We start from the raw sequence: 22,739 nt of genomic DNA, 5'->3' as shown, positions 1-22,739 counted from the left end.
AAAAAAACCACATGAAGCTTTTATCAGAATGTGTCTTTCACTCTGCAATTGATTTCCACTACTGCAAAATTTCCTGGCTGATTTAAAGCGAAATGCCAGTCTAGGACGTGACTGAGCTCACCAAGTGTGACTCACTATCAGCCCCACAGCTCGTATTTGCAAGTTTATCTCTCACGCATGCCACAATCCACAAAGGTTCTTCTGCATATCGTGCTGGGCATGTCCCCATGGGAGAAAGGAAGAAAAGAGACAGACTTATAATTACCTTTCATCTTTCAGAAAATTTCATTACAATGTAAATGCTACTGCAGAGTGTAATATTCATTCTGAGAACAACCCTTAGGTAGTGGTTGAGCCATTGCCTGTCCAAACGGTGTGCTGGATCAGCAAATGTATGTGGGAGAGTCTCTGTGAACTTTGGAAGGCAGTAGGTGTGTACTGCAAGGTTGAAACTGTGTAGTTAGTAAGTGTTGCCCACCAAAGGAAAGGCTCTGAGTTTGCTAAGTCTGAGTGTGAAACTCAACTTATAAACATGTGTTCACTTTCTGTGTTGTGCATGTGTCTGCATTAGTTCTTAGAGTGCTCTTTCTGATCTGCTAGACAGGAGGGCTCTGACACTATAAAGCCTACAACTGAGACTGGCAGGGTGTAGATAAATGAGCTCTTCTCAGGGCTTGGAAACTTAGTAATTCTAATTATTTTTGTCTTTGAGAAATAGTGGTGTGCATAGGGCAACGAATCAAGTGAGAAACATAAGTATTCTCACACTTCACAATGAATGTCTTTAATTTTTGTTGTGCGCTGTCAGGTTTGGTGAGGTATTGTTTCAGAGAAACTAGATACCTTCGCCACTTGCCTTGATGTTCAGCTAAGAGTTGCAGCTGTAGTTAGTCAAGAAGTAAGACAGAGTGCTACATTATGATGGTTGCATCTTTTGTCAGGTATAGTACTGCCTAATTTGTATCCTTATTCAAAAATACATTGCCTTCATCTCAGATGATGACCAATTTGTCTGTTGGAAGGTGTTTCATTACCTCAACCATTACTTTGTTTATGGGTCATAAGTGTGTACTCTTTCTTTTCATTTACCATTATTACACAGCCCAAACCATTACTGGTAATTCTGATGAAAATAGCTTAAAATCAATGTTAGAGTGAACACTGATTCCTAATCCTGGTCAGCACTGAAACATTTGTGAAACCTTTTGTTTGAAAGTCTTCTTGTATCTAAAGGCTCCTAAGGATCCCTCAGAACAAATGTATTTTCAGGGATGTTTCTTATTCTTTAAACTTGCATTACTATTTGAAACTGTCCTTTTATTTGTGTTTTTAAGATGTACGAGGTATGTTCAAAAAATTCCGGAACTTTGTCCACAAAAGTTTCCTACACCTATTTTTTACTTGTTGTGCATGGTCTCCTTCGAAATACTCTCTTCCAAAATCAGTCTTGGTATGCCTCTTGCTCAATCACACGAAGCGCCATATGCAAATTTTCTTTTATCTCATTGGTCGTTGCAAATCTTCATCCTTTCAATGGGGTTTTTATCTTTAGGAATAAGAAAAAAGTGGAAGGACCATGTCTGGAGAGTACAGATTATGAGGCAGCGTAGTGATTTTGTTTTTTGTGCAAAAGTCACTTGCCAGCAGGGATGAATGTGCGGGTGCGTTGTCATGATGGAAGAGCCGTGAAATGTCTCGCCACATTTGAAGCTGTTTCCGTCTCACATTTTCTCACAGGCATTGCAACATGTCCCGATAGTACCACTGATCAACAGTTTATCCCTGTGGCAAAAATTCATGATGAACTAATCCTTCAAAGTCAAAGAAAACTAGATGGCGAATGGCATCCTGAACAAGGGTCATCTTTAATTAGTGTCCAGCCATTTTTAAACCATGTGAACCATTCATAACACTGAGTACAGCTTAAGCACTCGTCACCATAGGCTTCCTGTATCATTTGGCGTGTCTCGGTAAAAGTTTTCATGCGTTTCATGCAAAATGTAATGCAGACATGTTGCTCATCTAACTCTGCCATCTCGAAATTAGACACAACGTTCTACTCAATACAGCATTGAACAATAACTAAAAGATATCAACAATGAAACTTCCAGCAGTTATGCATTAAACAAAGGCATTTGCAGGGACGCCAACCACATTGCTCCAGCACACCATTGACATGAAGTTATGAATGCTCTGGAATTTTTTTAAACAGACCTCATGTATGTTATCCTTGATGTTGGCTGGTTCATAAAGAATAATGCAAGATGTTGACTACAGAATAGAAAATTTTACTTGCTACCCATGTAGTAGACATGTTATAATAAATTTGTGGGAATGAGGACTTCTTTAGGGAAATATACATAATATATTACCTGTAAAACAAAGTTAATATAGACCATAGGCTGTCCAGCCAGCATAGTGTAGAGAGGCAAGTGTGTGTGAGAGTGGGGATGGGGGAAGCGATAATGGATTTATTCCAGAAGCTAGCAAGTTTTTTCCCTCTTTTGTATGTGCCTGTCAGTGACCTGATGCTTCTGCTATCTAGAGATTGGTTTCCTTTACTCCTAAACTACCTATAAAAATATGTCTTTGTTTTAACGCTAACCTCACTTTTGAAATGGATGAATATTTCTGAACCTCTTGGGCTTTGCATTGGATGACGTTGCTGGAATTTGTATTACTTTTAAGAAAACACCTCCTTGTCATCTTCTGATGATTGTTTATTGTTTCGAGAGTACTGTGTGTAAGACATTTCACCGCAATATTCTTTCTTATAGGAGCACTAGTTCCATAAAGTATGCAGTAGAACTTCTATGAATTTTGCAAGATAGGGGAGAGATACTGGTGGAAGTAAATCTTTGAGTCATGCCTGACTAGCTAAGTCGGTTAGAGCATTGCATGTGATCTGGCATAAAGTATCTTGTGTACTGGTGATGGGAAATCTAAAGAAGGCCCTACTGATGCTGTATGCAAAATCTGAGGGCCTCAGCAAGTTTACTGTTGGGAAAGTTCACATTTCTGTCCTACCTGTTACTAAAAATTTCAACAAGAGAGACAGAATGATTTAGTTTGAAGTCATTACACAAAGACTTAAGCAACACAAAATAAATATTACAGTTATTGAAAATATACTGGATGATAATTATGCTATTTTGGATTAATAAATATAAGTAAGCTGATGCAGCAATTTACACACCGATTCCTTAGTCAGGAAGAGTGAGTTTCAATATTCATCTGATCATCCTGGTATGAATTTTCAATTGTTTCTGTTAATTATTTCAGGTTGGCAACATTCAGTGTCATGGTCTTTCTTCCTTAACTGAAGCAGCAATGTTCCATGATATGCCTTTAAACTTACAACTTACTATTTTTTTTTGCTTTTGGGAAGTTAACAGTGCTATTTGTGGAAAATAGGGGGATTTTTTTAAAGAAATTACTTCCCCGTAATTGATAAATGCTACTCATTTTCATAAGCACATGAATATGGATGAAAATTTTTGCTCTGTGGACTAGAGATGGTTCTCAAGAAGAAACAATTTTAGACTGATTTTAAAATCAACTTCAGTTTATTACAGGCTTTTTGCATCATTAAGCCGAAAGATTTTTCTAACTGTGAATTAAATTTTTCTGTATCACAGAGAGCCTTAATGAAGAATAAATAAAGATGATACTGGCAATTAAAAATAGCAAAAAAATCCCAGGCAACCTGTGAGGAATCCATTCCCCCGCCCTTCAAACAATCAGTGACAAATTGTCTGCTGCCGCCCTAACAACACAGTCCACGTGTGTACTGCTGGTTCATAGCTTCCAACGGGCACAATACAGGATGTATCAAAAAGAACCGTCTGATTTTTCAAAAATCCTAACTATTATCTTATTAGAAGTACGTGTGTGAACAATGTACTGTTTAAAAGAGCAAACTCTTCGAGTTTTACATGGTTCTCACTAGGTAGCAGCAGTTTCTGCTCCCTTCAGTTCTAGTAAAAATGGTGTCCGGACACCAGAAAGCATTTCGTGTTCTACATTTTGCACAGTGCAGGTCAGTAATAACTGTTCAGCATGACTTTTGTACCAGGTATTGTGTGGATCCTCCAACAGCATAGAGAATTAGATGATGGCATGAAAAATTCCGAGAAACGGGTTGTTGGTGTAAAGGCAAATTGCCAGGCCGTCCCCAATTGTCTGACACAGACGTCAAATGCATCTGCCATAGTTTCACAAGAAGTTCACAGAAACCTGTTCAACATGCAGTTTGACAGCTCAACATGTCCCCGATGTCCATCTGACTCATGCTGCCGATGTTTACACATGAAGCCATGCAAAATTCAGCTACTGCAAGCTCTTCATAAAGGTGAAAAACAACATCATTTGGTGTTCCGAATGATGACTGTTTCCTTCCACACTTAGTGTTTAATGAAGAGGCAATATTCCATTTAAATGGAAAGGTGAACCATCATAATGTGAGAATATCGGGTATGGAACAACCACATGAAGTTGTACAACATGAGAGGGGCTCTCCAAACTTTAATGTGTTTTGTGCTGTTTCACGGGAAATGGTGTATGGTCCATTTTTCTTTGCCGAGAACACTGTTACAGGAAGGACATATCTGACTATGCTTGAGAACTTTCTTTGCCCACTGTTGGAGACTGATTTGAATGCCTTCATTTACCAAAAGGATGGGATGCCGCTGCACTGGCATCTGGAAATGAGAGAATTTTTAAATCAAAGGATTACTGAACAATGGGTCGGTTGCACTGGACCAAATGATTCAGCCTTACGTTATTGGTCTTCAAGGTCTCCAGACCTGACTGTGATTATTTCTTGTGAGGGTTTATAAAACATTCTGTTTATGTGCCTCTATTACCAACAACAATGAATCACCTGAGACGTCGCATAACAGCAACTATGGAAGCTGTAACTCAAGACATGCTTGCTGCAGTGTGGGAAGAATTGGAATACCCCATTGACATATGCTGCGCATCTCAAGGGGTGCATGTTGAACACCTATGAAAAGGTATTAAAAAAATAACTTTTTAAGTTTCCCATTCATCAAAAAAACATTATTCATTTTAAATTTTTATTAGTTTCAGAAATATAGACAAGCCAAATTGGATGATTCTTTTAGATACATCCTGTATTTTGGCGATTAGACATGTCACCATCATCAGGTGCACTGACGAACTGAGTTCTTGAGGGTGCGTAGCTGACTAATATTCCCTGCCCCCAATAGCTCCTCTGTCTGTGGTCTTCGGCCTTGTGTCGACAATTGCGGAGACCCTAGGACTGGTGTTTGTGGTGGCGTTGAAGTAACTTCTCTGACCCCCCTGGTCACTAGATCATTTTGTTGGATAAGAGTCTTCTTAATTAAACTCATTGCCAGTTCCCAAGTCTTGCCACAATTATAATGGCAATCTTGGTTAATGATATTGTCCCTGGTTGAATTTCTATGGCCTCTCTAATGACGCTGTCCCAGTGTTTGGAAGACTATGCCAAGATCCGGATACAGCCATTCTCCATTGCATGATACTTGGACAAACAGTGCTCTACGACCGCCGACTTGTTGGGATACATCAGCTGAGTGTGCCTCTGGTGTTCGCAATGGTCTTTGATGGAGCGCACTGTCTGCACAATATGTCGTGTCACATTTAAATGAATCTGGTATATGCTGCCTTCTGCAAACCGAGATCAACTCTGACACTTCTTAGTAATGCTCGTGTTTTATTGTGACTTCTTAGTAATGTTCATGTTTTATTGGGCAGGCAAAAGACAGTTTTTACTCAGTGGTTCTTTAATATGCATCCGATTTCGCGTAATAGTGCACCTGTGTACCATATAAAGGCTGCTTCTTCCTCTGTGGCTTCTTCCATCTCCACAGGTTGTACTGTTGTGGTGGGGCAGAGAGCGTACCTAATCTGCGATTCTGGATATCCATTTTTTTGGAATGCAGGTCTGAGGCATTCTAGCTCCTGGAGCAGACACTCTGCAGCTGAAACGGTGCACGCCCTGTGTACTAGTGCTTTTAGTACCCCCATTCCTTTGCGAAGATCAGCGGCAACTCTCTGCATACAAATACAGGTCAGAGGGCGTTTTCTTTTACTACACGCCATGGCCCAGGGTGCCATCAGCTTTTCTCTTGACCCTGATGTCCAGGAATGGTAATCTTCTTTCTGCTGTGGTCTCCATAGTAACTTTGATGTTGGGATTTATGGAGTTCAAATGTGTAAGGAAGTGAAGGAGTTTGTCTCTTCCATGGGGCCACATGACAAATGTATCATCCACATAGAGGAAAAAACACATGGGTTTTCATTTAGATGACACTAGGGCTTCTTCCTCGAAGTACTCCATATGCAAATTTACAACTACAGGTGAGAGTCGGCTAGTAAGCAAGGAGACCCTGGCTCAAGTCCCGGTCATGGCACAAATTTTAATCCATTTCTTCGGCTTCTATCATTATCAAAGATAAAGATGGGACTCAAACATCTCCATGAAAATTTAGTTATATCAGATCTATAGATCACGTACGCCTGAAGAACAGGCAGGATTTACCCATTATGTCCAATTCTGGGGTGCTATTCCAATAGCGGAGTGCCTCGGCAATAGTGATGATCTAAGAAGGTGAAAATAATCTGAAAATGTGAAATGAAGTTTCTGTTAGGGAGGTCACTGGACTAGGGTAGTCCATGCAGCTGTGTAGCTATACCACCAAGTAAGCAAGGAGACCTGGTTGAAGTCCTGGCTGTGGCACATATTTTAATTCATTTCTTCAGCTTCTACTACTTCCATAGATAATTATTGTCCTCCATTAATTATATATATACTACGAATACTAGACAGCCAGCTGAGCACCAATATATAATACGAAAAGAATAAATAAATCCACTGAAGATGGAGAAATCTCATTGAAACATATTTGGGCACTAAAACAAGAAGAATTGTGTTTGTTCAAGGTAGAAACACATTGTATATTAGGAAGCAAACATGGACTACAAAAGAATTTAAACAACAAGATGATTTCCATTAATTTTAAACAAGAATAATACATATGGATTAGTGCAAAGGAGTCACTCTGCAGCATATATACATTTATTTGATACCAACAATGGGAAAAGCTGTGTTAGTTGGTGAATAAACTGCAAAACTTTTGTGATCAAAATAAATTCATTTCATACTAAGTCATTAAAAGGTTGATGCATGAGACAGGATTAATAAGTCAGGAAAATTTCTACAGAATTGCAGGAAATTTCACTATCAGCATTTCTTGTGGATTTGGAACATTATTGTAACTGTTTTGGTTCAAATAAATAGTTGTTTGTTAACAGTGTGTAGGCAATACGAGACTGGTTGCCTGCTTATGAAATTTGGTATTCTCATTGAACAAGAATGCTTCTGCACTCTGATATTCAAGAGTCATCAATTCCACATTGCACTCAACAGAGTGATCATCTTAGATCTAGGTGACTCGCATATTTTTTAAACCACCAGACAAAGGCAAAAGGTTTTTGTAAATCACATACAGCAATCCAATTACAGTTCCTGATAACTTTCAGTAATTTTTTGTGAACAGACAATCACTTTCCCAATGAAACTAGAAGTAGTGTATCGTACTAGTCACAAAGATGCATCTGTAATAATTTTGAAATGCATCTATTCCCACCAGGGATGTTCCAAGAAAATTCCATGTGACTAGTGTATTTACTTTACAAAGTTCCACCATGACGCAGCATAGTTAAATTACTATTTATAACTTTTACTTAAAAGTCTCTGGATCTTATGTAGTTCTTATACTTTATCTACAAAATTTACTTAAAAAAATAAGTAAAAAACTTTGTCAATGTCTCAGATAAAAATTTTAGCCAAAATAGAGTTTTCATCTGAATCAATAGCTAACTGCAAAATGTCACTACCATTGCTACTGAACTAAATGCCAATTAAGGTAGCAAAATTAATAATTTGAACTTAACTAATTGACCAAATGTTATGAAAAACCAAATTTCCAAATTTTATTACATCATCTGGTAGATCATATACGTAAAAGAAGGGATTCTGTGTCACTTTATTTGAGGTGACTGCACAACACTTTGGCACGTTGCATAGAGGAAGTGGCTTGTGAGTTTACGAACTTACAGTGTAGCAACTCCCCATGCAGTGTATGGGAAACACATACTTGTCATGGCAAAAGTGCAAAGTGCAACTTGTAACTGTTGTTGACTCCAGTCCCAAAACCTTGAAGAAGTATATTTCAAAATCGTGTGGAAAAATTTGAGTACTTCTGGCATTGACTGTGACTAGAGACAGAATGTGAATCACCCACTGCATTAGGTAGAAAAAGCTGCAGTTAGAACTGGACTGAAAAGTGTGAAAGTCAGTCAAAATTACCATATAAAAAATTCTCTTGCATCAGTGCACACACTAACACATTGACCATTGCAATCGCAAAATATCTGAACACTACGTAATGAGGTTTTTGTAAACCATATCTTTTGTGGCTGAGTAATATTCCTGAGGATTCTATCAATGAATCTCAAAGAGTATGAGATGTGGCTATAGACTTACAGAAATACAAAGAACTATGTTTGCAAACAAAGGAAGAGAGTTGGAACACATAGTAAGCATCAAAAGAGGAACTCCTAACCTGTGATCACTAAAAAAAAAAAAAAAAATCTAATGTTTATGATTTTATTGAAATATTTCAATATATTGTTGCAGAAGAAGCTGAGTAGTGCAGTTGCCATAATGCAATGGTTATGATACTAGATTGTTGCATGGATGGTCATGAGTTCAAAACGCACCTGAACTGAAACATTTTAATTTCTATCTTTGGCTCGAGTACATTCTAGAAGTGTCCACAAATGGTAAGAATCATCATACTGGAATGTTCTGTAGCTGTATATATATACCGTATGTGTTCTGGCCAGAGGCAGTTCGCTCCGCGCTCTTGTATGTGCAAGTGCTGAATAAACCGTCGTTAAGTGAAGTTAGTGTTCATCATTCATCTAGTTACACCTTCGTCTACGTGACATTAATCTGGTGGAGGCGCTGGGTATTGGAACTTGTGATACCACACATTATCGACGACACAGTGGCTCCCATCAGGCCATGACAGAGCCGCCATTTACGTGGCGAGAAACCCAAGTTCGAGCCATATTCAACAGATCGCAATCTATCGGAGACAGAAGAAGAAGAGGACGTCATGATGACAGGAACTGTGTGCCACCACATGAGACATCCTTCCGGGTTCTCTGGTGATGATGGCCAAGATCCAAACAAGTGGCTGAAGGTATATGAGTGTATAGCCAATTCAACAAATGGGATGACACCGTGTGTTTGGCTAACATATTTTTCTACTTGGAGGGCACTGCCAAGTAATGGTATGAGAACAACAAGGAGAAGTTCACAAGCTGGGAAGTATTCCAGGTGGAACTGTGCAAGTATTTTGGTGACACACGATGACAGAAGTGCAAGGCTGAAGATAAATTAAAGTGCAGGGCACAGCACCCAGGAGAAACGACAGCATCCTACATTCAAGACATCTTGGAGCTGTGTAAAATAGTGGATCCTAGAATGAAGGAGGAAGATATGGTAGAAACAACTAATGAAGGGTGTTGCTGAGGATATGTATCAAGCCCTACTCGTGAAGGAGGTTTCGACAGCATAAAATGGTGCCAGTATATCAAGAGAATGCATCAAAAGAGAATTACATGCAAGAAGTTTGAACAGCTTCCAAGTGTTGTATCAATGTCTTTGATGGAGGAAGAAACTAATTTCACAAGTGTTCTTCATCAGATAGTGAGAAAGGAAGTTCAGAAGGCACTTGGATTGCACGGCAAGCAAAAAACTGAGACGCTTCAAGAGGTCACAAGGGAGGAAGTGGAACAGACATTGAACCCAATCTCTCGTCCTTCATTTCCGTTTAAAACGGTGAAAAAGTTGAGACCTAGGCAAAGTTATGTTCCTTCAATGCCGCATGAGAACCCTGTTTGGGCACCTAGGAAGACTGATGTCTGGAGGACCCATGATAACCAACCAGTATGTTTCCACTGTGGATGACCGAGACATGTGGTGCACTATTGTAGAGAAAGGCGGCGGATATTTGATGATGCCTGTGCCAGAAGACAGCAGACCGATCTTAGCCAACACCAACTCCGGGACGACGAAGGTGAAGAAGAAGAGGTCGGTGCAGGATGACGTAGGTCACCTTAGCCGCAAGCTAGCCGCTGGAGAGGACACTCCCCAACACGCCGATCACGGTCTCCATTGCTGTTTAGAAGCTCCAGCTGATCACCTAGCCGCTGCAACCTGGAAAACTAAAGGGTGTGACCTACCTTGGAGGTGAGGCTGCCGAAGAGAAAAATCCTCTGTCGTCGATCACTACAAAAATGATAGGAAACTAAGTTGATATCCTCATGGATGGTTGACCAGCCAAAGCTCTTGTGGACTCTGGAGCATCATATTCAGTCATTTCGGAGAAGTACCGTCACCAGTTGCAGAAAACCAAACATCTCTGCTGAAGGTGGCTCATGGGAAATATGTAAAACCTACAGGAAGATGTGTCATTCGTGTGGGTATAAGTGGCCATACACAGACCTTAGAATTCGTCGTCTTACAAGAGTGTAGTCATGACGTCATTCTCGGATGGGACTTTTTGAAAGCTTCTCAAGCAATTATAGATTGTGGTCACTCAAAGATTATGCTAGACGAGATGAGATACTGTGGACAGGAAGATGTACATCCGAGTGTGTAGAAACTATGTGTGCTGGATGAAGTGATCATTCCTGCAGTCAGGGTTAGAATGGTAGCTGTCATGTGTCATGCCATGCATCAACCTGTGGATCTTGTAGTGGAATGTAAGAGAAGCATACCACTGATGAATAACTTGGTCATCCCAGCCTCTGTCGTCTCATTTCAGGACAGATTCGGTGAATTGTGGATAGTTAACTGTCGCGGAGAACCATCCAAGATGCATGTGCGTAGCAAACGCTGAGCCATTAACTGAAGAACAGCTGAGTGTCATAGAAACCTCCCATGCTGAGTCTGTGGGCGAAATTAGCGCTACCACTATGAGACAAGATCTTCTTGCTCAATTATCACCAGGTCTCACTAAGGAGAAGCTACTTGACATTCTTCAAGAGTTCTCAGAATGCTTCAATCCTTAGGTGAAGAGCAAATTAGACAAATCGATGGTGAAGCACCGGATTAGCACTGGAGGCCATCAATCAATAAGCTAAAGAGCGTACCATGTGTCAGCAATAGAACATCGAGTAATTCGCGACGAGGTAGAGAAAATGAAGAAGAATGACATCATTCATCCTTCGCAGAGCCCATGGTCATCACCAGTGGTTCTCGTCAGGAAGAAGGATGGCAATTGACACTTTCGTGTTGATTACAGGAAGCTTAATAAGGTAACTAAAAAGGATGTTTACCCTCTTCCATGAATTGATGATACACTAGATTATCTGAAGGGGGCTAAGTTTTTCTCAACCATGGACATGTACTCAGGATTCTGGCAAATCGAAGTAGATGAGGCTGATCATGAGAAAACTGCATTCATCACCACTGTGTGCCTGTATGAGTTTAAGGTAATACTGTTTGGTTTGTGTAATGCACCGGCAACTTTTGAATGAATGATGGATAATCTTCTGTCACCTGAAGTGGACGATGTGTCTTTGTTATTTAAATGACATTTAATGACCTCAGAGACATTTGATGAACACATAAAAAGACTGAGGGCCATTCTTAAGTGTCTCCAACAAGCCGGACTGAAACTTAATCCAAGAAAGTGTCTCTTTGGAGCAAAAAAAATCAAAATGCTTGGGCACCTTGTGTCAAGCGATGGTGTGTGGCCAGACCCAGAAAAGGTGAGAGCTATAACAGAATTTCCTATTCCTAAAAGTATTAGAGATGTGAGAAGCTTCCTCAGATTATGTTCTTATTACCTTCATTTTATCAAAGACTTTTGTATCAAAGCCAGACCACTCCAAGAGTTGTCAAAAGCTGATGCTAAATTCATCTGGGGTGGTGCTCAACAAGATTCTTTTGATGTGCTGCGAAAAGGTCTGACGGTGACCCTGTACTTGGTCTGTAGATGAGAGAGTACCTACAGAACTACACACAGATGCCAGTGGGTATGGGATCGGTGCTGTTCTGGTGCAGATTTCGGATGGAAAAGAGAATTTTATAGCCTATACTTCTAGGACACTTACAAAAGCTGAGAGAAACTACTCAACTACAGAAAGAGAATGTCTTGCTGCGATCTAGGCCATGTGCAAATTTTGACAGTATCTCTATGGAAGGCCATTCACAGTTGTTACAGAGCATCATTCACTTTATTCGTTGACAGGTCTTAAGGATCCAACAAGATGACTCGCCAGGTGGGCACTATGTCTTCAAGAATATGACATTACCATAGTGTACAAAAGTGGAAGAAAACACCAAGATGCCGACTGTCTCTCAAGAAACCCTGTGCAAAACCATCAAGACTTTGATGAAGATAGTGACTGCCTCACTGCACTTCAGGATCTCTCTGCTGAGCGGAAGAAGGATGCCAAGATATCTCAAATTATGCTTGCCTTAAGTTGGTCAGAGGATGTGAAAGGACAATTTAATGTAGTTAATGGATTACTTTGCAAGAAAAACTTTGATCCGTTTGGAAAGAGGTGGCTACCAGTGATTCCTAAACACATGCACTTAGATGTTCTACAGAAATTCCATGAGACACCTTAGGCCAGACATTTAGGATTTATTAAGACATACGATAGGATCCGCAAGAGATTTTTCTGGCCAGGTTTATTTAGGAGTGTCTGTCACTATGTGTCACACTGTCGAGAGTGCCAGAGGAGAAAGGCAGTTCCTCAGAAACCACCTGGTCAACTCATACCAATCCCAGCAACCAAAACGCCTTTCCAGCATGTTGGGATTGACCTCCTTGGATGACTTCCAACGTCTGCTAGTGGCAGTAGATGGATCATTGTTTGCACTGATTATCTGACGTGCTTTGCCATTGCAAAAGCCGTGAAAACAGCCAAAGCATTCGAGGTAGCCAAATTCATCATAGAAGACATGGTATTAAAACATGGTGCCCCAAGGTCGTTAATTATGGATCAAGGTAAAGTTTTTCAATCGAATCTTGTGACAGAGATAAACTGTCGGTGCAGCATTACTCATCACATGACAACTGCTTACCATTCACAAACTAACAGGCTTACGGAACACCTTAATAAGACCGTGGCCGACATGCTATCAATGTACGTTAATGTTGAGCAGAGCAACTGGGATGAGGTGCTACCTTTTGTGACGTTTGCCTCCAACACTGCCAAACAAGACACCACAGGAACTACGCCATTCCTCCTAGTGCACGGGTGTGAGGTGACAACAATGATGGACACTGTGTTTCCGTTACATCCTGATAACACGGATGATGACTACATTGGCCAGGCGTTAACCAGAGCTGAGGAAGATCAGCAGTTAGCTCGACTCCGCACGCTGCAGGACCAAGAAAATGATCACTGAAGGTACGATGCGAGCTACCGCCCTGTTGTCTACCAGCCTGGTGACCTTGTCTGGATCTTCACTCCTGTTCGGAAGGTTGGTCTCTCTGAGAAGCTCTTCAGGTGATACTTTGGACCTTATAAGGTTGTAAGACAGTTGTCTGATGTTACTTACAAAGTTGAAGATTTCGACCCCGACACGAGATGATGAAAGATCAGAGATACGGTCCACGTCCTTTGAATGAAGCCCTACAAGGATCCTGCAACCCAGGGCAAATTCAAAGCTCCAGCAAAGGCAACAAGTGGAAAGGTGACGAAGAGCATAGTGCCAAAAGAAGTTCTAAGAAGATCACCGCCACGGTGAGCATCAGTCATCAGGAGTCGGAGTATGCAGGACTGATGACTCATTCCTGGACTAGGAGGACATAACACTGAGACGCTGTTCTCTTAAGGAGGGAGCAATGTCGCAGAAGGAGCCAAGTAGCGCAGTCGCCATAGTGTAGTGGTTATGATACTAGATTGTTGCATGGAGGGTCATGAGTTCAAAACGCACCTGAACTGAAACATTTTAATTTTTGTCTTCGGTTCGAGTACATTCTAGAAGTATCCACAAATGGCAAGAATCATTGTACTGGAATGTTTTGTAACTGTACATATACCACATGTGTTCTGGCGAGAGGCAGTTCACTCTGCGCTCTTGTATGTGCAAGTGCTGAATAAACCTTCGTTAAGTGAAGTTAGTGTTCATCATTCATCTACTTACATCTTCATCTACGCAACAATATTTTAAAAAAAACTGAAGTGTTGATCCAACAGTGTATTCGTTGATATCTACCTGTGGTCATTGTCTCTTTTATTGGTCAAATTACAATTCAAGCCTGCTATAATTGATTCGCTTGAAGCAGCGCATATTGTTAGATTTTCTCCTCACATGAGAATTATTACACAACAGTTTCTTACGCATTCCTGTAACATTGCATGGCCTCCTCTTTAGTCTGTTTCTTTGTGTTAGTTAAATGCAACTAGGTTTTGTCCTGGAATTGTTCTGCATGTATTACCTCTTATACGCAAAGTAAATATTCTTATTGGGTTTTTATATATTGAAAGAAGCAGCTGCGCACTCACGCCCCCCCCCCCCCCCCCCCACACACACACACATAGCTAGATAAGATAGTGACTCACAGTCTGAACATGAAGAGATCAACACGGCAGTTTGACAGTGATTCTGAAACTTTTGCAGACTGTGATATATATTGCAGTAGGGATGGAAAAACAAAATGTGCCAAGCATAAACCCCTCCATCAAAAATTGGTCATCAGAGTATTGTGACACAGCTTCCAGCTGTAAGGAAGAAAAAAAATGTCACAAACACATAAGGATTGCTGGAAACTTTTTTCCAGATAGTGTAATAGACCACATTGTACACAGACCAAGACCTAATAGTAGACAGAATGGCAGCAGGTTATTCATGGAGTGCTAGACACTGTGCAGAGAAAGATTTTGAAGAATTATTTGATTTTCTTGGTGTTTTATACCTAGCACAAGTGAAAAAGTCAGAGCATCTCAACACTGATGAACTATGGGACTGCACCAGATTTTTTTACTGCATTGAGGAGCAAATGGAGGTTCCATATTCGTCTCCAAGCTGTACAATTTGATGACAAGTCTACAAGGGCACAGTGGAAAGAAATGGATAACCTGGCACCAATTATAAAAACATTTGATCAGTTTGTGAATGTCTGCATGAAGAGTTTCAGTGTGAGAGCATTGGAAATATTGTGTGACTAGGGCATCCCGTCAGGTAGACCGTTCGCCGGGTGCAAGTCTTTCAATTTGACACCACTTCAGTGAGTTGCGTGTCAATGGGGATGAAATGATGATGATTAGGACAACATGACACCCTGTCCCTGAGCAGAGAAAATCTCCGACCCAGCCGGGAATTGGACCCAGGCCCTTAGGACTCAACTACCAGAGGCGGACAGTGCAAGAGCACTGACAAGAATAGATTATATGTTGGAAGCATTCTGTGGAATTGTAAATTCAGGCAGAACATTCCAAGCAAGCCAGCAAAATACAGTATAAAAGTATAAGCACGATGTAATGCTAGAACTTTTTACTTCCTAAAAATGGAAGTCTATACAGACAAACAGCCTGCTGGTCCATATCAGGTACCCAATGATTCAGGGAATATGGTACCACCACTGATTCAACTCTTTGGCAACACATGCAAAAATGTGATGATGGACAACTTACATCTATGTCAGTCACTAACTAACAGTCCACTTATCATCAATTCATAGTAGTAGTTACTCTGCAGAGGAATAAGAGAACAGTTCCACCAGAACTGCTGTCAATAAAGGGCAGGCTACAAAATAGCAGCATTTTCACACATGGAGAAAAATCAAGTATCAATTGCCTCCTTTGATCATATGTTCCAAACAAGAAACAGAAAAAGAATGTATTAATAACATCTACAGGGGCTGGAAAAATACACCCAAATGCCATGAGAAATGCATGCTTGAACATAACTGTGGATGCTAGCCAAGCCTGTAGGTTGAGCTGTTGCATTTCATCATGAATGGCACCTCTGCAATGTCCTTAGTAAATTGCAAGTGTCAGTCATGCTGAGGACAGTGTTCTGTGTAGCTGCAAGTGCATTAAGTTGGAGATAAGTGAATCTGAATGTGGGCAAACTGTTGGCACTTGTTTGATAGGTGCCTCTGTAAACAAGGGAGCCAAAGTGTTTGGTATTTCAACAGGCACCAGATTGAAGATTTATGCTACCCATAGGGAAAGTGTAAAAATCAACCAAGTCACAATATGGACAGTGTCCTGTGTAGTTGCAAGTGAATTGTGTTGGAGCTAAGTGAATTTGAATGTGGGCAAATTATTGACACTCATGTAGTGGGTGCTTCTGTAACCGAGGAAACCAAAGTGTTTGGTGTTCCAAGGGGCACCATATTCAAGATTTATGCCGCATATATTGAAAGCATAAAAACATCATCTATTAAGCCGCAAAATGGATGAAAGTGTGTGTTGAGTGATTGTGACACTGATTGAAGAGGACTGTGACAAAAAATAAAGAAATGACAGCTCCAAAATTGCTGCAGAACTGAATGTCTTACTTGTGAAACCTGTTAGTGCCAAAAACACACAGAGAGCTCCATAAGCAGGGAATTGCTGGGAAAGCTGGAATTCCAAAGCTGCTTATCCGTGACGCAAATGTCCTTAACAGGATGTCCATAACAGGAAAATGTGACACTGACGTCATAAAACCTGGATTATGGAGCAATGAAAGAATGTCATTTGGTCAGATGAGTCTTGTTTTATACTGTTTCCAACTAGTTTTATACTGTTCCCAACTTCTAGCCAAGTTTATGTGGCGGGGGTTGGATGATGATTTGGGCAGCTAGATCATTGTATTTTGTGGAGCCCATGGGTACTCTGCCAAGGATTATCTTACCATTTTGGCTGATCACCGCGTTATACAATGTTTGTTTCCCAGTGATGATGCTGTGCTTCAAGACAACAAGGCTCACATCATTCAAGAGTGGCTGTGTGAGCTTGAAGATGAATGATTGTATCTCCCCTGGCCACCATAATCACCCTACCCAAATAATATTGAGTCTTTGTGGTCAGCTTTTGAGAGAAGGGTGTGTGATCGCTATCCACCTCCATCATTGTTATCTGAACTTGCCACTATTTTACGAGAAGAATGGTATGAGATTCCCTTGAAAACCATATGGGAACAGTATTTATCCATTACAAGACAACTGGAAGCTATTTTGAATGTCAACAGTTTTCCTACACCGTATTAGGTATGATAATGTGTTGTTCTTCCAAATTTTTGTACACCGGCAAGCCACCATATAATGTGTGTCAGAGGTTACCTTTTACCACTACCAGTAATTTCCTTTCCCGTTTCACTCACAGACAGAGAAGGTAAAAACAATTCTCTCTCTGGCTTCATACAAGTCCTAAATTCTCTTATCTTGCCTTCATGGACATCATGCAAAATGTATGTTGGCAGCATAGAATCATTCTGCAGCCAGGTTCAAATTCCAGTTCTCTAAATTTTCTTGATAGTGTTCTTTGAAAAGAACTTGTTTCCTCTAGGGATTTCTACTTGAGTTTATGAAACATCTCTATGAACTTGCGTGGATTGATTCAATGTCTTCCTGTAATCCTACCAGGTATATACCTCAAACGCTCAGGCAGTACTGGTGTTATACACCTTCTCTCCTTTATGTGACCCTTCCATTTACATCACTTTGCAATGTTATGCCGTAGTACACTGCTAATGTTGTGTCCAAACGTAACTAGATTATTTATCCTGGAAATTTTGTGTAAGTCATCTTGTATCCTCCTACAGTCACTCAATGATGACCCCATCCTGTGCACCATAGCATTGTCAGCAAACAGATGCAGATTGCTGCTTACCCTGTCCTTCAGTCTAGACCATCAGTATAGACACTGACTGTGGCAAAGTGAATAAGCCTGCAGTGATTACATTCTACAATCTCACAAAAGGAGGTGTAGATGTTGTTCATCATCTGAAATTGGAATATTCTGTCTCAAAGCCAACATTGGCCTCTTACAATGATTTACAGCTTGCTGAACACCTGTATTACTAGACCTGCAGCATTTACCAGTCATGACAGGATGGACTGCCTCAAAATTACATTACTTATCATATTATAACTGAAGAAAGATATTTACAACATTTTTTCATATAACATGTAAAGAACAACAAGAACACATACACTGAGGTGCCAAAGAAACTGGTATAGGCATGCGTATTCAAATAGAGAGATATAAACAGGCAGAATATGGTGCTGTGGTCGGCAACACCTATATGAGACAACAACTGTCTGGCACAGTTGTTAGATCAGTTACTGCTCCTACAATGGCAGGTTATCAAGATTTAAGTGAGTCTGAACGAGGTTTTATAGTTGGCACATGAGCAATGGGACACAGCATCTCGAAGGCAGCAATCAAGTGGAGATTTTACTGTACAATCATTTCATGAGTGTACCGCCAATATCAGGAATACGGTAAAACATCAAATCTTCATCATCGCTGTGGCTGGAAAAGAATTCTTCAAGAATGGGACCAATGACGACCAAAGAGAATCGTTCAACATGACAGAAGCACAACTCTTCCACAAATTTCTGAAGATTTCAGTGGAGTGTGCAAACCATTCAGTGAAACATCATCGATATGGGCTATGAGAGCCACAGGTCCACTCATGTACCCTTGATGACTGCACCACACAAAGCTATATGCTATATGCTATGGACCCGTCTACACCGACATTGGACTGTTGATGAATGGAAACATGTTGCCTGGTCAGACGAGCCTTGTTTCAAATTGTATGGAGCGGATGGACATGTAAGGGTATGGAGACAACCTCATAAATCCATGGTCCCTGCATGTCAGCAGGGGACTGTAGCAGATTGTGGAGGCTCTGTAATGGTGTGGGGCACGTGCAGTTGGAATAATGTGGGACCCCTGATATGTCTAGATATGGCTGTGACAGGTGACATGTACGTAATCCTCCTGCCTGATCACCTGCATCCATTCATGTCCATTGTGCATTCCAATGGACTTGGAAAATTCTAGCAGGACAACACGACACCCCACACACCCAGAATTCTACAGAGTGCCTCTATGAGGACTCTTCTGAGTTTAAACACTTCCACTGGCCACCAAATTCCCCAGACATGAACATTATTGAGCGTATCTGGGATACCTTGCAACATGCTGTTCAGAAGAGATCTCCACCCCCTCGTACTCTTACGGATTTATGGACAGCCCTGCAGGATTCATGGTGTCAGTACACTCCAGCACCACTTCAGACATCAGTAGAGTCCACGATATTAGGCAGGTGTACCAGTTTCTTTGGCTCTTCAGTGTAAAACACATAAAAACAATATTTTGACCATCACTATTGAAAAATTCTCCAACAGAGTGTAATAGGTGCTGTTCCAAGTCCTGTGAAATTTTCCTTCTGAATAATCATGGTGAAAGACATTTCACTTCTGGAGGCAGTCAGTTGAACATTTTTAGGGCAACCATTGGAAAACTGTCTTGTGTTCCAGACAGTCAACAGCTTGGATTTCTCTGTCTCTCTCATTTTGAGTCACAATTATGTATTTCTTGCTTCATGCTGAAATCCCCTTGATTTTCTTTCACACTAATGAGACATAAAAACATACACTGACTGAAAATGGTCATAATTTCTGCCAGGCAAATACAGGCTTGCAGTGCTTCAGTCTTTTGCTTGCAACCTGTAGAGTGACCCCGTAACAGCAGGTCATAATTAATGTGGCTATGACACAGTGCACAATACACTGTTATAAGGAACTGGCCAGTTAACACAAGCTCTAGCCTCCTCAGTATGTGTACCCCATAGGAGAGCTTGGTACACATGCACAGTGTGCTCATTAGTCGGTAATGCTGTCAGACCAGCAGTTTGACAGTCACCATATTATCCTAGCAGCTGACATTGCTGAGGCTGCATCAGATGATGTTTTCAAAGTGCACATCTTCTGCTAGCAGAGTTTGTGCAGCAGTTTTCACTTTGGGAGAAATGTGATGTCATCAGTAAGTTGTAACTTATGGCTGCTACAACCCACATCATTGTCATAGATAAGGAACAGGAGAGGTCCTATGATGGATCCCTGAGATAAGGCATGCTCCACTTCTTGTTCTCGGAAGACTGCCCCATGGAATGACACTAACTGCCTTTTGTTTTCAAGATAAAATTGAAGAGCTTCTCAGAACAGCACCTTAGATACCATAACACTTTATCTTACTAAGCCATATGTTATGTAATACTCAGTCAAATGCTATGCTGGAGCTACAGTGCCAGTTCCACATTTTCTCTGTCATCAAACTTCTGCCTTATCTTTGTAATTAAGTCCAGTGCTGCTGTAACCATTTAATTTCCTTTACTAAAAGCAGGATGTGTGTCCTTAAAAAGTTTGTCAACCTCAACATAACTTAACATCCGCTATTTCATTACAGATTTCATAACTTTAGCTAAAATTGTGATTACTAAAACTGGTATAAAATTGTATACTTCACATGGTTCGCCATTAGGCTGGTACTGTCCATGACAGTTTTTGAAGACGCTAAAGGGTAAACATTTCATTAGTTGGGATATAACATCCTTCATTGAGTCTGTGACCATGTTTGGCTCAATAATATGCTCTCATCTTGGTTGCTGCCCCCCATGAGCCATGGACTTTGCTTGGTAGGGAATTTTGCGTGCCTCAGCAGTACAGATAGCCATCCATACCATAGGTGCTACCACAACTTTGGGATATCTGTGGAGAGGCCAGACAAACATATGGTTCCTAAAGAGAGGCAACAGCCTTTTCAGTAGTTGCAGGGCAACATTCTACACGATTGACTGATCTGGCCTTGTAACATCAACCAAAATGGCATTGCTCTGCTGGTACTGCGAACGGCTGAAAGCAGGGGGAAATATCAGGTGTAATTTTTCCCAATGGCATGCAGATCTACTGTATGGTTAAATGATGAAGGCATCCTCCATTCAGATCTCCGGGTGGGCACGACTCAGGAGGATGTCATTATCAGGGGAATGAAAACTGGAGTTCTATGGATTGGAGTGTGGAATGTCAGATCACTTAATCAGGCAGATAGGTTAGAAAATTTAAAAAGGGAAATGAATAGATTAAAGCTAGATATCATGGGAATTAGTGAAGTTTGGTGGCAGGAGGAACAGGACTTCTGGTCAGGTGAATACAGGGTTATAAATACAAAATCAAATAAGGGTAATGCAAGAGTAGGTTTAATAATGAATAACAAAATAGGAACACAGGTAAGCTATTATGAACAGCGGGGTGAACACACTACAATAGCCAAGATAGACACGAAGCTCACACCCACCACAGTAGAACAAGCTTATATGCCAATTAGCTTCACAGATGAGAAGGAGATTGAGGAAATGAGTGGTGAGATATGAGAAATTATTCAGATAGTTAAGGGAGATGAGAATTTAATAGTCATGATGAACTGGAATTCGATAGTAGGAAAAGGAAGTGAGGGAAAAGTAGTAGGTGAATATGGACTGGGGCAAAGGAACGAAAGAGGAAGCCGTCTGGTAGAATAGTGCACAGAGCATAATTTAATCATAGCTAACACTTGGTTTAAGAATCATGAAAGAAGGCTGTACATGTGGAAGAGACCTGGAGGCACTCGAAAGTTTCATATTGCTCACATAATGGTAAGATAGAGATTTCGGAACCACGTTTTAAATTGTAAGACTTTTCCAGGGGCAGATGTGGACTCTGACCACAATTTATTGGTTATGAACTGCAGATTAAAACTGACGAAACTGCAAGAAGGTGGGAATTTAAGGAGATGAGACCTGGATAAACTGAAAGGACAAGAGCTTGTAGAGAGTTTCAGAGGGAGCATTAGGGAATGACTGACAGCAACAGGGGAAAGGAATATTGTAGAAGAAGAATGGGTAGCTTTGAGAGGTAGCAGAGGATCAAGCAGGTAAAAAGATGAGGGTTAGTAGAAATCCTTGGGCAACACAAGAGAGACTGAATTTAATTAACGAAAGGAGAAAATATAAAAATGCAATAAATGAGTCAGGCGAAACGGAATACAAATGTCTAAAAATTGAGACTGACAGGAAGTGCAAAATGGCTAAGCAGAAATGGCTAGAGGACAAATGAAAGGATGTAGGAGCATATATCACTAGGGGTAAGATAGATACTGCCTACAGGAAAATGAAAGAGGCCTTTGGTGAAAAGAGAAGCAGCTGTATGAATATCAAGAGCGCAGATGATAAACTAGTCCTAAGCAAAGAAGGGAGATGTACTTGAGGGCAATATTATGGAAATGGAAGAGAACACAGATGAAGATGAGAAGGGAGATATGATATTGTGTGAAGAATTTGACAAAGCACTGATTGACAAGGCACTGAAAGACAAAGTAAGGCCCCAGGAGTAGACAATATGCTGTAGAGCTACAAATAGCATTGGGAGAGCCAGTCATGACAAAACTCTTCCACCAAGTGCGAAAGATGTGTGAGACAAATGAAATACCCACAGACATCAAGAACAACTTAGTAATTCCAGTTCCACAGAAAGAAGATGCTGACAGGTGTGAAAATTACCAAACCATCAGTTTAATAAGTCACAGTTGCAAAATACTAACATGAATCCTTTACAGAAGAATGGAAAAACTGGTAAAAACCAATTTTGGGAAAGATC

The sequence above is a fragment of the Schistocerca nitens genome, chromosome 1, assembly GCF_023898315.1.
Source record: "Schistocerca nitens isolate TAMUIC-IGC-003100 chromosome 1, iqSchNite1.1, whole genome shotgun sequence".
Classification (NCBI taxonomy): Eukaryota; Metazoa; Arthropoda; class Insecta; order Orthoptera; family Acrididae; genus Schistocerca; species Schistocerca nitens.
The sequence above is the reverse complement of the archived record's forward strand: the minus strand, read 5'-3'. Positions refer to the sequence as shown.